The 16,190-nt window shown below is 38.8% G+C and overlaps 1 long non-coding RNA gene across 1 annotated transcript in view; it reads right to left on the bottom strand.

Annotated features, from left to right (window-relative positions):
• Window positions 1-2,179: 2,179 nt before the first annotated feature.
• Window positions 2,180-16,190, bottom strand: part of LOC113985560 — a 150,155-nt gene continuing 136,144 nt past the window's right edge. Inside the window, exon 3 of the long non-coding RNA XR_005565948.1 lies at window positions 2,180-2,250. This is a non-coding gene — a long non-coding RNA (uncharacterized LOC113985560). The remainder of the gene's footprint in view (window positions 2,251-16,190) is intronic.

The raw sequence follows: 16,190 nt of genomic DNA, 5'->3' as shown, positions 1-16,190 counted from the left end.
ACCAGTGAATGATTTTCCCAGTATTCTTCAATAAAGCTGTAATTAGGAGTATATATTCCAAAAGATTTTCAATGAAATGCCAGATAATGCTACAATGTGAACACTAGTTGTTTGAAAACATGACAAGTACAATTTTTTTTTTTTCAGTAAAATCTTTTGCTAACTCTGAAAACTTTTCACCATCCAATGTATTCCAGAGCAGTTGTGTTGGCAGAGATGACTAAAGAGAACTAGAAGCTAAGAAATCACTAAGATTAGTGAAACCTTCACCCTGTTTTATGGTCATTTACTGAAAGGAACTGCTGCAATTTTCCCTTACCGCTTCTCACATATATAGATGAGAATGGTAGTTTTTCAAAGGAACTTTCCATAAAAGGAGCAATTTTTTTTTTTATGAAAGAATGAATAAAAAGGCCTTTTCCTTCATAGCTAGACAAAAGGATTTGGAGAATTTGGAATACAGTTTTTTCTCTGAGTGCCATTTTGAAAGGGACAGTTGTTGCATCCAGCAGTGAAAGAGGCACAGCACGGTGACCTCTGTTACTCAATCTGCTAAAATTGGGTTGATGACTTTAATACACTAGTAAATGTTCAAATTCATTTCTGAGCACTGCAAGAAAGGGAGAAAGTCAGAAAAAAGACCACAAGTAACTGTAAAAATTCCATTTCCTATGGAGACAAAAATGTAAACTCTTCAAAGTGCCACCTGCAACATTTCTAATAAAGACTATGGTTACTTTAATTTGAAAGGTCTTTCAATGCTTCTTAGTTCATTACAATTTGATTTTTAACATTTCAGATAAAGTCTGTTTTGGATTAAAAAGATTCAATTTTGATTAGAAAATCTTGAAGGGGAATGTTCAAATTTATTCTCAGTTGTGAATGCTTTTTACTAAGTTCCTTAAAAAATTAGACTTGTGATGTCCTGATATTGCTAAATTTGCACGAAACACTTAGTTGAAAGAATTTCACTTAGAAATAAGAAGCCAATATCAATCTATATTGAAAACCGATAAAATCAAAAATGAAAATTTCTACTTCACATGCACATTTTACTTTTACATTAATAAAAAACATTTTTTTGTTTTAATTTCACTCAAAATTGCATTATCCCTATTTTGATGAATTTGTGGTGACTAGAACTGAAGTAATCATCAGCCAAGTGACTTAAAACAGAAATCCAATTATACTACCTGTTGTCATTAGCCATGGTAAAATGCTTGGATGAATAAAGTTTGCTCTTAAATGCTTTGCTAACTCAAAGCTTTAAAAGTAAAATCATAACTAAAATAACAAAGATAACTTTCTTCCTCTCATCTGTACTGGACAGTTGCATTACAGGCATTACTTCCTCAATATTTGGCACTCCAAACAAGAACATGCACAGATTAATTTACTGGCATCTACCACAGGAAATAGTTGGAACTATTTTTATATTTCAACAAAAATATTCCATCTTGAAATAAAAGCTTAAAAGGATTTTAAATTCTTTTTACAGCCCTGTGTCCCCCTGAATGGCACAGACTGACATTGTATTGGCATTCAGTGCTTTTATCCCTGATGGCATCAGAGCGTGGCCCCACCGTGACCAGGCACCGTGGGCTGAGCTCCCCCTGACCCCTGCCCAGGTTCTAATTGGCAGGATGGATTTCTCAGCAATACACACTCTCAGTGAGAGAAGCCAACTGCATGCTCCATCACACTGACCTTAAGGAAAGGAAAGACTTGGAAGGCTTATGGGAATAGTCCTGGGTCTGGTATTTAACTCCTCTAAACACTTTCTTGTTAAGACATAATGACTTTAAATAAATTCCTGGTGAGACTCCCTGGTTTATAGTAGTGCTTATTCAGTTCCTTTGCCTTATGTTCATCTCTGTTGTCATTCAATGCTCTACTCATCTGATGCTATTGCTTCGCTTTTTCCTATGAGACTTCTCTAATTTTTTGCCTTTTTTTATGGCTTTCAGTAGCATAACCTTGAAGAGTTTCTTCATCTTTTAGCTGATTAAAAACATTTTTCACACCCAATGAGCAAGATGTGACTCCATACTATGTGTACTTAATGGAAGAAATATGCTTTACATGCTTCATTAAGTTATTTGCGAAATTGCATTAGTGCCATTCCATTAGTGTACCTCTTTCAGCTGCATCCATGGCCCGCTTTTGACAGACAAATTAGCAGTTTCATAAGTCTATTTTGAGTTAGTAATGATTTTGTAATATGTTGAAAAATATCCATCTTGGTAGTAACTGGAAAAGAAAATAATAATGTATTTTTCAATGTAACGGGAACAAAATTATCTGCCGTGGGGCAAAATAATTATCAGATTTCTTAAAACAAGAAATTACAGGTTATTTTTGGATATTTCACTAAAATTACAGCTTTACACAATACAGGAATATTAACCTTGAAATAAGATGTCATAATGAAGTCAATATTGATTTGAAGAAGTGAAAGAAAAGCATTTACAGTGTTAAAATCTTTCAAGACTCCTGGAAACATTTTAAAACTATAAAAATGGTGGTATGGTGACTACGCACTAAATTGTGAGAAAATTTTCACACCTTTTTATTCTGCACAGTAACAATTCGTTAAAGACAAGCAAAACATTACTGACCCTGGTGCAGGCACTAATTAAAAGCTGAGATTTAACACAAAAGTAATTATTTTTTACATTTTACCCCCTGTTGGATGCTGAGATCCTCTTTTAAGTGATACCAAAATAGATGTCTAAGGCATGAGATGCTGTTTTCCAACTTTTTTCTAAGATGATTGATAACACTACTTGGTGTTCAGTTAGTTGTTCACTTAAGATCAAGGTCTCATTGTGTTAAGCATCACAAACACAAGAAATCCTCCTCTGGCCTGGAGGACTCACAGCCAAAGAACTTGGAGTGTTCTCATCTCTGCAGGTGCAGCAGTGACCGTGCACAGTGCAGGCTGCAGGACTGTCAAACAGGCTGCATGTGGCCACAGCCTGCCAGAGTGAACAGGGCAAAGAGGCTGAGGGCAGCTGGTACACTCATTTAAGGTTCCTTTTATAGCTCTTTATCATCTGAAAGGATGGGTTTAAATGAAGAAACAGGTCTACATTTATCGTTTCTCTGTCTAAGCTATTGACTACTCCTGTCCTTTCTCCTGCCTGGCTGCTGACCTTCAAAATGAATCAGGGACCTCATGTCAGGGTTTAATTCAGTTATATTATGTGTGTTAAAACAGTGAGTAGGTAGTAGCTGTCTCACTGCACTAACAAAGATTACTTGAAGCAGAAAAGAAGCACTTAAATTAACAATTATTGGAGTCAGTAAAGCTCAGGGTTGTATAACAATATGCAAACCCTCAGTTTAGGAGCAGAAGTATGCATGTCTCAACTTCTTGAGGGTCTTCTGATGTTCAAAGAATATATATTGAGTAGAAAACATATTGAAGGTAAAAATATCAATGACTGAGACAACATGAAGAATTACAGCATCCATTGAAGGCAGCTGTCTCCAAACATTTTGATTTTACTCTAGAATGAAAGGCTTGGCAGGATTCTGTCAATGCCAAAAATACATCAAATTGGATGGCGGGTTTAGAGCACTAAATAGCAAAGTAGGGCAATTAACCTCTCCACAATTAAAATGGAATAGTAAATAGTTCAGGCCTGTTTCACAGCTTCTCTGGACACCCAAGTGCTGCCCTTCAACGTCTAGAAGTAAGTTAATCCACTCACAACTCTGACTCTTCACTTATTAAATCTTGCTCATCATAGAAGAGTGTAAGATGTCTCACATGGATGAAGAAATATGAATAGTCTTGTTAAGCTGAGTTTACAGTGCATCTGTATTTAAAGTAATCTCATTTTATCTGAATGCGACAGCCAGGACATCTGTATTTGGTATCGTGGGGTTTCCAGGCTCTGAAGCAAATCAGGCTGACCTACAATTTTGCACCACTACCACAAGAAGTTTCAGCTTTTGCTTGTCTTCCTGTGAGGTAGGTGGTACCTACATGCACAATAAAAGCCAAGCAGATTGTTTGTATGTGTCCCTGCAATACAAAATCCCCCCGTCCCCTACAATTCTTGTCGTCATCTGACACATCCTGTTCTTCAGCCCTTGCTGAGAACACTGAACCCCAAGCACCGTGGGAGAAGCCCCCCTGTAAAGGCAGGAGCTCTGAATTACTGCCATTCTCCTTGTTTTACTCCTTGAGCAATTTGTAACCTTTCAACAGCTCACTCACTCTGGACTGATGATCACTTACTTTTTCTCCTAAAATTAAAGACAGACGCAGGAAACAGCACACATAAAATGCTTCACTTGTTTACAGGCAGGAACCATATTCATGATAGATTCATGCAGGTTGAGCAGCTTTGAAGGGCTGCAGCGAAGATCAAGGGCAATGCCACCGAGAATTTCCACATCTAAAGCCATATGTCAGGTTCATCAGGATATTTGCTTCTGCCATTTACAAGCACAACTGTAAATTGCACTCTTGTTACCCTCACAGATTTTAGAGAATATTGACATAGGAGAGCGTCTGGCCCCAATTACAGCTCACAAAAGTCAAAGCTACAAGACTCATAAACACCCAGGACAAATGAACCACAGGGAAAGAAAAGTACCATTCAAGGAAGACTGGAAATAGGTACTATTAATAGCTACAGACCTGTGGGACGAGGAGAGCAGCACACACAGGTTGACAACAGTGACCTACATTCATAAAAAGGTTGCAGAGAGCACCATCAGGCCACAAATCACACTCACAAATAGAAGGGCTGTTCCACAAATAAGTGGGTTTGGTTTCTTTCTTTTTTTTTTTAATTCTTTGTGATAAAAATGTTGCTATCTCTTCAACTATTGAATCAAAATGCACTAAAAGTTGCATCAGTAATTCAGAAGCACAGGCCAAATAGAAATGTTCTCATCGAAAATGTATCAAATTCAATATTTAAATAAGATACTGATAAAGTTTGCTTCTCCTCTTGAAACCTATAGACATAGCAACTCCATGAAAACTGTTCATTTTTTAATAGAGGGTGAGATTTCATTTTGTGTTTTATAGAACAAACATTACTCAGATCACATCACACCTAGGATGTGAACAGACAAAAAGACATGAAGGAGGATGAAGAGCTCAGCCTAGACCAGGCAGAGAGGGGGTGGCACCTGACAATGGTGACTCTACTCCTGCCTCTGTCTTCTGCAAGCCTGAACTATTGCTGATGTAACCACCATAAAGAGCCCTCTGAAAATCCTGCCTAAGGACACCAGGGATCTGAAACATGATTTTTTTTGACAGTACTAAGCCTTAAAATAGGGTATATTTTTAAATTTTGTGGATTGTTTTTTCCCTTCAGAGTGATGCAGAGTGATGTCAGAGGAGCAGGAATCACTTAACCCACTGTTAATGTACAGTATGTTTTAATGCTCAAGCTCCACTCAGGTACTAGAATAATTAGGTGTATTTACAGAAGCACTTTTAGGGACCAGAGATTTGGATTTTGGCATGCGAGCAAAATAATCCAATAAGAGGTGTTAAGGCCAGAATTTCTTGACCTTTATATTTGTCAAAGTTGTTGGTTCAATAAAGGTCAAGACGTGTGACAAAATTCAAGCCTGTCTAAGCCAATTAATAACAAGTAACCAGACCATTAAAAATCTCATTTATGCTGAGCAGTCAAGTGGGTTATGTGAGGGCAGTCTGTACCTTGGATAGCCTACACACTTGGTTACAGGCTTGTTATAAGATAATAAAGGGCAGAAGGCAGCAGAATGAGAGAATACTTCAAGTTTTAAGAGGAGCAGGATAATGTTTCCAGCTTTCCCAGCAGAGAGAGAAACAATAAATAAATAAATAAAATAGTAACCCTTCCTCATTTAATTATAAATCTGGTAATTCACAAGAAAATTATGAGAAAAAAATCAAACATTAATAATTCATGGATACATTGTATTGATAAAATACAAAACACACAGCTATATGCAGTTTATCAAGCATCACTGATAAGCAGCTGCAAGATATTAAAGAAATATTTTGAAAATATCAAACTGCTCAGGGATCTCTTTCAAAACTCTGGAGAACTGAACAAGTAAAGGACATGTCCTGGTTTTCTCTAGGAGAGAGTTCACTTTCTTCTTAGCAGCTGGTGTCGTGCTGTGCTTTGTATGGGAACAAAGTCAACAACACACTGCTGGTTGGTAGAGCTCACTGAGTCAAGGACTTCCCAGTGGCTCATGCTGTGCCAGTGAGCAGGGGCACAAGAAGCCAGGAGGGAGCACGGCCAGGAGAAATGACCTGAGCTGGCCAAAGCCCAGAGCATCCTGCCCAGGGTATAAACTGCAGAGAGTTGCCCAGAGGCCACTGATCACTGCCCAAGGACAGGCTGGGCATCGCTCAGCGGGTGGGGAGCAGCTGTATTGTGCATCACTTGTGTTCCTTGAGTTTTATTCCTATCTCTCTCTTCACCCTTCTCCCCCTTATTATTATTAATATTATTTTATTTTACTTTATTTCAATTATTAAGTTGTTCTTAACTCAGAGGTTTTACCCTTTTTCCCTTCTCCTCTCTATTCCACTGAGTCAGGGGAGGGAGGGAGTGCGTGGCTGCATGGTACAACCATGACAGCCATGAGAAAAACAGGAAAACAGAACCTGAATTTTGCTGTTAATGTCTGGTAACTCTAATTTCAGTCCCTAACAAAACAACAAAACTTGGGCCAAAATTATTTATTTGGCTGTTGTTTTTTAAATTATTAGGAAAGTAAAACAGCAGTATTAATCCTATCTCTGTTTCAAGGTCTTAAATCATTGCATTTAACTAAGGTCTTTTGAAACCAATGGACAAAAGAGCAAGCAGGTTGCTTTTATTCATACAAAAAATCATTGGATTTTACCATAACAGCAAAATGTATTCACTAAGTTTAGATTTCAGTTTCTCCTAGTAGTAGCAGCAATCTTCAGTTCAGAAAAATGTAAGAAATCCTGCTTTGTTAGGTAAGGTGTGATGCTGACAGAAAGAATATGTCCAAAAATAAAAGGCAGCTTGTACACATTTTCTGCTTCTACCTATTTGATAAATAGGGACATATAAACTATGGCTTTTATTTCAACTCACACGTGACTCTGTTAAAACCAGCTCTAAATATTGCAAAGTATCAGCTGTATTTCTAGTAAAATTGTGACCTCAAAAGGTACAATAAAAATTACTTCCACCACCATCTTTGCAGCCAAACCCCTGCACTGGTACTAGCTGTGAAGAGGGGGAATGTGTGTTGTCACACTCACAATCATCAAACAAAGCTGCCCTAGGAAGGATGGACTTACTGACACCGATGTCCATTGAACACAGACTTAAACACAGGCAGGAGGAGCCTCTGCCAGGGTCTGAGGTGCAGAGCTGGGACAACAGCTGAGAGGTGTCACAGCACTGTGGGAGGGTGTGGGGTGGAGGGCACAGGATGGCTGGAGCCTGCAGAAACCTCAGCACAAGGGGCTGAGGTTCAGCCCCAGCCTGACCAGCACAATAAAGCAGCAGATAACCCCATGTTCAGACCAGGAATGCACTTCCCCACAGCGGCAGGGAAATGCTCTGGAACACAGAGGAGGCAACTGTGGTTTTTCATCATCAAACACACAAAAGAGAAACACATTTGCAGCATTTTTTCTGAAAGTTGCCTAAATTATCTGACAGTGCCCTTTCTTTTAATGGCTCATCATCTCCTCCCTGAAGGCATTTCATTAGCGCGGTAAATTCCAGTTTGCGGTGCACTGTGTTCAGAGCAGACTGACAGACACCTCCGCAGGAGGATGAGTAGCTTTCAAGTTTTATGCAGCAAAGTTTTATGTTGGTAATTGAACACTACAAATCACATCTGCAGGGCCTCTGTGAGCAGAGACAGCAGGGCTGGCAGGGCTGTGCCCCGGCCCCACAGACACCTTCTCACCCAAACTGGGCTCCAGTGCCGGGCACAGGTGCTGAGTCATCATGGGCTTTGCATCCATTCATTGTCTACTTCCCACACAAAAACTTTAGCACGTGTGACCGTGCTTAATAAGTAAACATAATAATATATAATTCAAATATGTGATGCTCAGTGCACTATATAAGCAGCCACTGAGGTTGAGGCCTGGGACACATGTGACAGCATCCAGCTTTGGCACTTTCTGGAAAAACCTTACAAACAAAGCTCAAAGTTACCTCTGAGGGAAACAGATACTTACACTTTCCTTCTTTCTTTTTGTCGCCACGTGTCTCCGTAGCTATTTTAGCACTAATTCAGTAAGTGTTCTCCCTTACCAGTGTGTTCCCCTCAACATAAAATTTAGACTCATTCTTTACCCACATCCCTGCAGCCTTCCCTCAGCCCAGGCTGGCTCTTTCTGCCCCTCTTCTATCCTGCTGCCTCCTCTCACTCCTTTCCCCTTTCTCCTCAAGTCCCTCCAGTTTTCTCTCATTATTAAAATAAGGGTGAAGCTTTTTCATGTATTTTCCCCACTTTGCTATAGCTGAAACAGTGGGATTTAATTCCTAGAAAATATTTGTCTCCCAATATTCATAAGATTTATAGATTTAAAATAGTGCTAAATTTGCTATTTTGTGATGGATACAATAATATTTTATCATGCATTCCATCTGTGACAGCAAATCAAGTCCTCACTAAGAAAAACACATTCATCCAAAACATAGGAATTTGAAGTAAACACATTCCTTTACAGCTGTTATTTGTGTAAGTGTTGCCAGAGATGAGACACACCTCAACACAATATCTTTTCATAGCCTTCCACCACATTTCAGCTTTCCTTCAAATAAAACCCAGACAGGACAGTACCTATAAATACACAAAAGAATAAGATGTAACTCTGGAGTAAACTTTTCTTCTACTTCAGTCTGTACCAGGGAAACCTGTGAGCAAATTATCAGCCTAAACTACTTACAGTGTTTCAGGTTTTCTGGAGGTTTTTATGGGATTGGGGGGTTTGGCTGGTTGTTTGTTGTAGGTTTGTTGTTTTTTTTTTTCCTAATAACATGTGGCAGCAATTATACTTCGGAATTAAGAGGGTCTGCAAGTTAATTCTATGAAATCCAACATATGCTTTGTGCAAGGCAGGGTTATCCACATTCATGAACTTGTTTATGACAATGAAATACTATTGGAAGAGAATATCTTAGACAGATAAAAGAAAAGTTAAAGGTTCTGAACATACTCCAAATTCCCCAAACAACTCAACAGTTTCATATTCAATATATGCAAAATGTTTGTATTTCTAGGGACGAGAGAGAAACAAACTTATAGTGTAGAAAAGCCCCTGATAATTTCAAACTCTAGATAGCTGAGATAAAACTCCTTTTGGTTGGGATTTTTTGTTTATTTGTTTGTTTTTGTTTTTTCTAACCTGGAGTATGTTAGTGACAGTATAACTATGCAATTTACATTTTTTTAAATCCAAAAGACATGTTGAGTCCTGGAGAATCTACAACGTTTAAATCGGAAACCCTGCAGAACACCAATCTATTCATAAAGCTTCAATTCACAGAGTCTCAGCACTTTGCTTCCTCTGAATGGTATGACTAAACAAACCGAAAACTCTCTATTAGTATTTCTGTAATGCAATTTAAAACATGACTCCTCTCTGCTTTTGCAGGGATTAAAAAGTACAATCATTTTTCACACTGCATGGAGTTGAAGCTCTAGCTTTGCAAATAGATACAAGCCTGAGCATCTCAAAATGAAAGGTAATAATGTATTTGCATTTCTTTCCAAGCCTAGTTCCTCTAATCAAATTTCAGAATGATTGAGGAACAAACAAGCTGCAGGTAAGCTGGCAGGTTTTCAGTTTAGTAGTGCATTGCAGTTTTTGTATTCTTCACCTTAGCCGGCACTTTATTTTGCTGACAGTTCCCTTTAACAGAAGGCAGCTTAATTATACTCAGCATTACCTGATCAGCAGGAGTTTACTTCGTTGAAACTTTTTTTTTGTCTACTAAATGTATGAATTGAATCTGGCCCCTACCTACCTTTACAATCTGCAATGCTTAATTTAACAGCCCATATTACATTATGTTTATACTCAAAAGGAAATGTAATCTCAAAATGATTCATAGGTGCTCCCAGTTGCCTACATAATGAGCACTCAGAAGATTAACAAAAACTGATTGTGCCCTGGGAATCAGTGTTCAACATATAAACTTTCTGTACAGTCTGAGTCAGTCTGCAAACTCCATTTTGATGGAACAGCTCATCCTTGCAATTCCTAATTCTGAGCTACACTTCAGGAGAGGGATGGGACAAGATCAACAACACAGAGGAGACAGCTTTAGGTGTCTCCATTGCAACAGACACACACCTGGATCATCTCACATCATAGTCAAATCTGTTTTCTGTTTAAAATTTAGTTCTGTGTGGGGTGGCAAACAAAACAAAACCACCTGGCCAAAGAACTCACAAGAAGGCCAAAAGTAGAAAAGGATGCCATAAGAACAAAAAAAATAAAGCCTTATTAATCAAGGAGTCTCTTGCTACAAAGTTAAGCTGACTTGCAGCAAAATCAGCCAGGCAAGGCTCCAGGTGCCTGAAGAAACACTGCACAGTTCCCCTTGACCTTTCAGAGGACTGTGCCCTCAGCCCAGATGCTCCTGAACAGTGTGGAGGTCAAGGCAGCTCAATGCTCTGTATTGTCTCTGGCATTGCTGCCCTCTACAGCCCCCAGAGCAAGAAGTAGTTTGCTGTAGAATCTCTTTTTGACTAGCTCTGCTTCAAAGCAGACAAGAGTTATTCCCAGAGCATGGATTTGACCAGACTGTGAAATAGAGACAAGCATTCTGCTAAAAAGTCATAGCCTGACCTCTTGTCAGCTCTCCCAGAGAGCAGATACAGGCTCACAAAGGGAGGTAGGAATGGTCACAAAAGGAGGTAAGAAGGGTCAGAGCCTTCCTGTTCCCTCTCTCCAGGAACACAGCAGACAGAGCACTTGCCTGGGACATGGTGAACTGTTTTCAGCTGCGTCTCCTGATGCCAACTCAGACACGCTTTCCTTCTAGAAAACACCTTTAATTGTAAGGTGGGACCTAAAGAAGCCCTTAGCTGTGCAGGTAGCTTTGTCATATTGACCTTGTTTTTATGCTTTGAATAATTTCCCCATCACCTTTATTCTGCAAGCCCACCTTCCCACTGTGCATCTGTAGCATGTGATGGCAACATTTGCTTTCTATTCCTTCTCTCAAAGCTGTTCTACTTTGTAGACCAGAAGTTATCAGAATCAGTGAGAGAAAACAGCATGGGGCACAACTCTGCAGGCTTATAGCACTAAGCACAGAGAGCTGTACATTTTATGCCCTGTTCCATGGCCACTTACAAATATTTGGATAAAATAATGTTTTCTCATATCTTGGAAAAAAATCTACATGATTGTCTCCAGAACTTTACCAAGTCCTCCAGGTTCTACTAGAGTATCAATTAGAATAATAATGCCACTACTGGCTTCACAATTTCCAGTCCAGCCAAACAGCATACACTTACAACTTCCCAACACCATTCTGAGGATTTCAGCTCCAGTGTACAATTATTCAGTTCAAGGCAGGATTGTGGTAGACACTTAATTCCAGACTCTCTTAATTAAATCAAGGCATAGTGTTTTACTCTTCTTGAGTACGTCAAACTGACTGGGAGTAGGAGCATCCAGGCTGCATTAATGCTCTCAGTTTCTTGCTAATCTGCCTCAAAGGACACGAACACGTAACACCACTGACTTCAACGAGCTCGTATTAAAACACAGCAAAGTTTAAACGTCTACTTATATAGGAAGATTTTCTTGAATCAGGGCCATATCTTTTATGATAAACACAGATTCAAGCCCTGCTTCTGGTAATGGTTTAGTGCTGTCCTAAGCATGGGAGGACTTAACTGCACCTTAGAGTTACCAGTGTTCAGAGGGAGTTTGTTTTCACACATTATGTCCAGCAGTCCATATCCAGGAAGACAGTTGCAGGTATAACAGAAATCAGCCATCCTCTCCACAGGCTGCCTGCCTGAGCCATGTGCAGGAACTCAAAAGCACCACATCTGCCTCACTCTGAGAATAATTGCTACAAATTGAAAATAACAGCGTTTCCTTTCTACATTGTTTCAGCCTCAATAGCTGCACAGACACCCAAGATTGAAATCAAGAGTTGTAGATGAGAAATTTAGATATAATTGAGCATGAAGCATCTCATTTCAGACAAATTGTTTTGCTTTAATACATACAAGTGTACTGGTAAAAGATGTTTTGAATTGCAAAATCCAATCAATGAAAGTGTAAAAGAAATTAGTTACATTTTGCAAAACACACAGGAAAAATGTTTTCTATTGAAATAAAAGGAACATTTCCTCTCTCATGAAACAGAAGTTTTTTTAGTAACTATTCTATGGTACATAAATCACATTCAGCCCAAAAGTACATGTATTAAAAGAAAGAATTTCAGTAGCCAGTAGAGCTCAAGTTGTTCTTACCTTTGCTGAATAGCTAATTAGAGCACCCATTTATCATTCAAAAAGTGTCAGAAGAGATAAAAAGAGAGGAAAACAAAAGAAACAATAAATATACGTGGTGGTGAGACAACTGAATAAGCTGTGTCATCATTAGACTTTAGTAAGTCTCAAAATTTAATGCCAATGGAAGCAGAGTGAAAATAGCACGGCAGGGAGATTCTGCAGCGTGGCTCAGGAGGAGCAGCAGCCTCCAGGGAGCTCATAAGCAGCCACTGTGCAAAACCACACTCATATCACTGGGTTTTACATCTGCCATGTTGGAACAAGCACGAATGTGTGGAAAGCTGATTAAATTAATGGACTGTTTCACCCAGGGCTCATTTCTCCTTAGACAACTATCCATTTAAAGGCAGAGCTCTCTGACTCTTGGTTTGTAAAAGAGGGGTTTTATAGAACTCACAGAAAGGCAAGTTCCTGTCCAATGCTTTACTGAAGACTCAGAGAGCTGCTATCCCTAAAGTACAACATACACAGAGGAAAGTGTTTAATGGTTTAAGCTGCTCCACTTTTGATGGATAATAAAAATCCCAATCAGTTCATAAAAGCATATCTTTGAGATGCTCTAATCTCTCTGTAAAAGTCTCTGTGTAAAAGAAAGGAGTCAGAAGAGGCAGGAGGGAAGGGGTCAATATGTGAAGCATTGGGAAAATTTCAGAGTCCTGGAGCAAGTAAATTACATGGAAATGAGCTGAAAATCTGACAAAGACAAAGAAAATGAGAAGTTCAGGCAGTTCATGAAAGACTGGCCCCATTCCTGACAAACTGTTCTGATGGTGACACTGCTGGAGAGCACTGATAGAATCTACAGGATTTGCATGGCAGCGTGGAAAATTCCTCTCTATAATGGAATCCATTACAAAAACATGCACCTAACCAAAAACTCAGGCTATAACCAACAATATTTTATAGAAAAATGTAGCAATGAGAATTTATTAACTAAAATAAGTAACATACACAACTGCATGTTGTTACACCTACAAAACCTATTGCATTGTAACTGGAGACTATGCAAGTGATTGTTGGCTAAAGCCATGTAAGCACCACAAATTCTGGATCTAAACCAGCCATTTGTATGGTAGCAACATATTAGACTCCAGGCTGCTCTTGGAAATCCTTATAAAAAGACTGATTTATCTGGTGTGCAAGTAACAAATCAACATAATGGCAAGCATAAAGCTAACAATATATTTTGCAAAATTCACTGTATGTATGACACGATATAGTTTTTGAGTCACCACATTCAGGCTCTGATGTAAAAATTAGACAATGATAGTTGATTTTGTGAATGCAAAATTTTCTATGGCCTACCAGGTTTGCCTTTTTTTTTTCCTTTGAAAAGACCAGATAACTTGTTAGCCGGTCTCACCTCTAGGGAAAAAAAACTCTTGCTTCATAAAACCTCTACCCATAATTTGACACCATTTAGCAATTTCTGCTTATTGAAGCTGAATTAATTCACAAAGTACATGAATTACAACACTTGTCACTTGACCAGCAAATGTGCCCACACTATCACTACTGAGGTCAGTCAAGGGACACTACCAGTGCCTACAATTTATTAGTTTGTACAGAAGAATTTCCAGATCAGTTTTTTAAGCTCTTGAGCATAAGTATTTGAAACATCTGGATATAAAAAATAAACATGAAATGAAATTATCAAGTGCAGTGTTCTTAACTTTTCAGAAGCAAGAATACAGCTAGTTTTGACTGAAAATAGAATTATCTCAGGATGGTTAACATTATTCAATACAGAAGTTTTGTTAATTTTTGGATGCATGAATACCCATGACTGTCTTGTGTACAGATCAGGTGTTCAAGTGCCTGGTTCTAAACCATGAATTTGTCCTGCCACCTACAAGTGAGTTATGGTTGAGTTCACTTCTCCATTTAGCATAAACTCCACAGCAGTGCCTGAAGCCTCTCTTTCCTTACAGAAACCAGTGATCCATTAGTATTTAGCCCTGTTTTCCACTCTGGTTCTTACAAGTACTGGATGGACCCCATATGGCTGTTGTGTTTCATGCCTGTTGAGCACAAACCTGAGCATATGAAAACCTCTCTCTGACGATATATCCCATCCTATCTTCTCCTTAATAACTGTCTGATTCTGAATCACAATATCCATAGAAATGTAATATTTTTGATGAGAGATGCTATCTTTCATATAATAATAGGATATGGCAGAAAACAATAGTGTCACTTTAGTGAATGCCACATTTCCCTATATTTGTACATACTTTAAATATTTTCCTGTTAAAAAGTTAGTGATCCAACACTTTTGGTTACTTTATATGTTTTTTAAATGCCAAATAAATGTACTTTGCACTCTTGTCTGAGCGTAACCTTCCCCCTATTGTGAAACTGCAGTTTCTCTGTAGTTTATTTCTCTTAGTTGCTGATAACTGTTACATCAATGAAAAATGCCATTGTGAACTGAAAGGAGTTTTGTTACATTATAACAGACAATTCTTCTGTCCATAATATATTGTCTTTACAGATACAGATTAGTACCCACACATGTTGACATAGACTGAAGGGGGAACAAGGAAAGGAGAAAGATGGATACAGGTGTATAGTTCAGGTATATATTGCCAGCTGAGAGACAACACTAGGAGAAGAAGGGGGAGCAGGATGTTTTTCTTTCCAAGTGAGGGCTGAGGCGAGATCAATCCACTCCTTGTAGTACTAAGGCCTTTCACACAAATGAAAAAACACTCTCAGCACGTGTCCTGGGAAAATTCCAGATAAAACCTCCCCACAGCACGGCAATGCTTGACACATACTCAGTTGAAACAACCACTACATCATGTCCCTGAGGCTACAAGAAGTTAGCGAAGATAAAACAATTCTTTTGTACACTGTATAGTTTTGCTGTGGGCTTGAGGATCCGTCTGCCTAGAAGGTGTGTGAAAAATAAAAGCTGTTGTCTTGATTTTAATTGTTATGAATGTTTCTGATCAAACGTTATTCTACAAATACAGCTATTTGCTCTATAGCACTAACTATTCCCTATTTTTGCAAGACATTTAAAATAAATATTTAAACCAAAGGAGATGCAGATTTCTTTTCTTAGTGCAAGCCCCCTCATTTCAGATTCAAATGCATCATTTTGGTGTACCAAGCACAAACTACCCTTTCTTTAACAACAGCCCCAGCAGCAAAAGCATAAGAAGCACGCTCAAGTCTGGAGTGTTATAACTTAACAGTAGCAATGTGCCTTGGGCTGATACTGTCAGGAGAGGTCATGGACTGGGAAGAATATTTAAAAAAATCAATCCTCTAGGTAAGTTCAAGAGTGTAAGGGGAATAATGTAAGAGCTTTAAAGTGTCCTAGATCTATAGTGTTTGTGTAGTGGAGTGAAAGGGCAGGAAGGTAGATTATTAGACACAGAAAGGGAGTTTTAACTGGTTAAGAAGTACAAAAATGCTCAGTATGAAAAGTATGGAGAATCTTGACCAAGGAGGAAACAAAGGCAAGTCAGGCTTCACTTGATTTTTGGAGAGAGTTTCTCCTACACTGAAGGACAAGCAAGCCACTGGTAAAGATGAAGCACAGTCAGAACAACAGGCACTGAAGAAGTGCTCAGTTTGATGAGAACTCAAAAGTGCCACAACCAGACCCCCCATTTTGCTCCCTGCTACGATGAGGTGCAGCAATGCTGTGATTCTTGTGT

Source organism: Pipra filicauda, unplaced genomic scaffold (genome assembly GCF_003945595.2).
Source record: "Pipra filicauda isolate LSUMZ 115617 unplaced genomic scaffold, ASM394559v2 scaffold58_size5111680_pilon, whole genome shotgun sequence".
Lineage (NCBI taxonomy): Eukaryota > Metazoa > Chordata > Aves > Passeriformes > Pipridae > Pipra > Pipra filicauda.
This window is presented reverse-complemented; position numbering and strand designations above follow the sequence as displayed.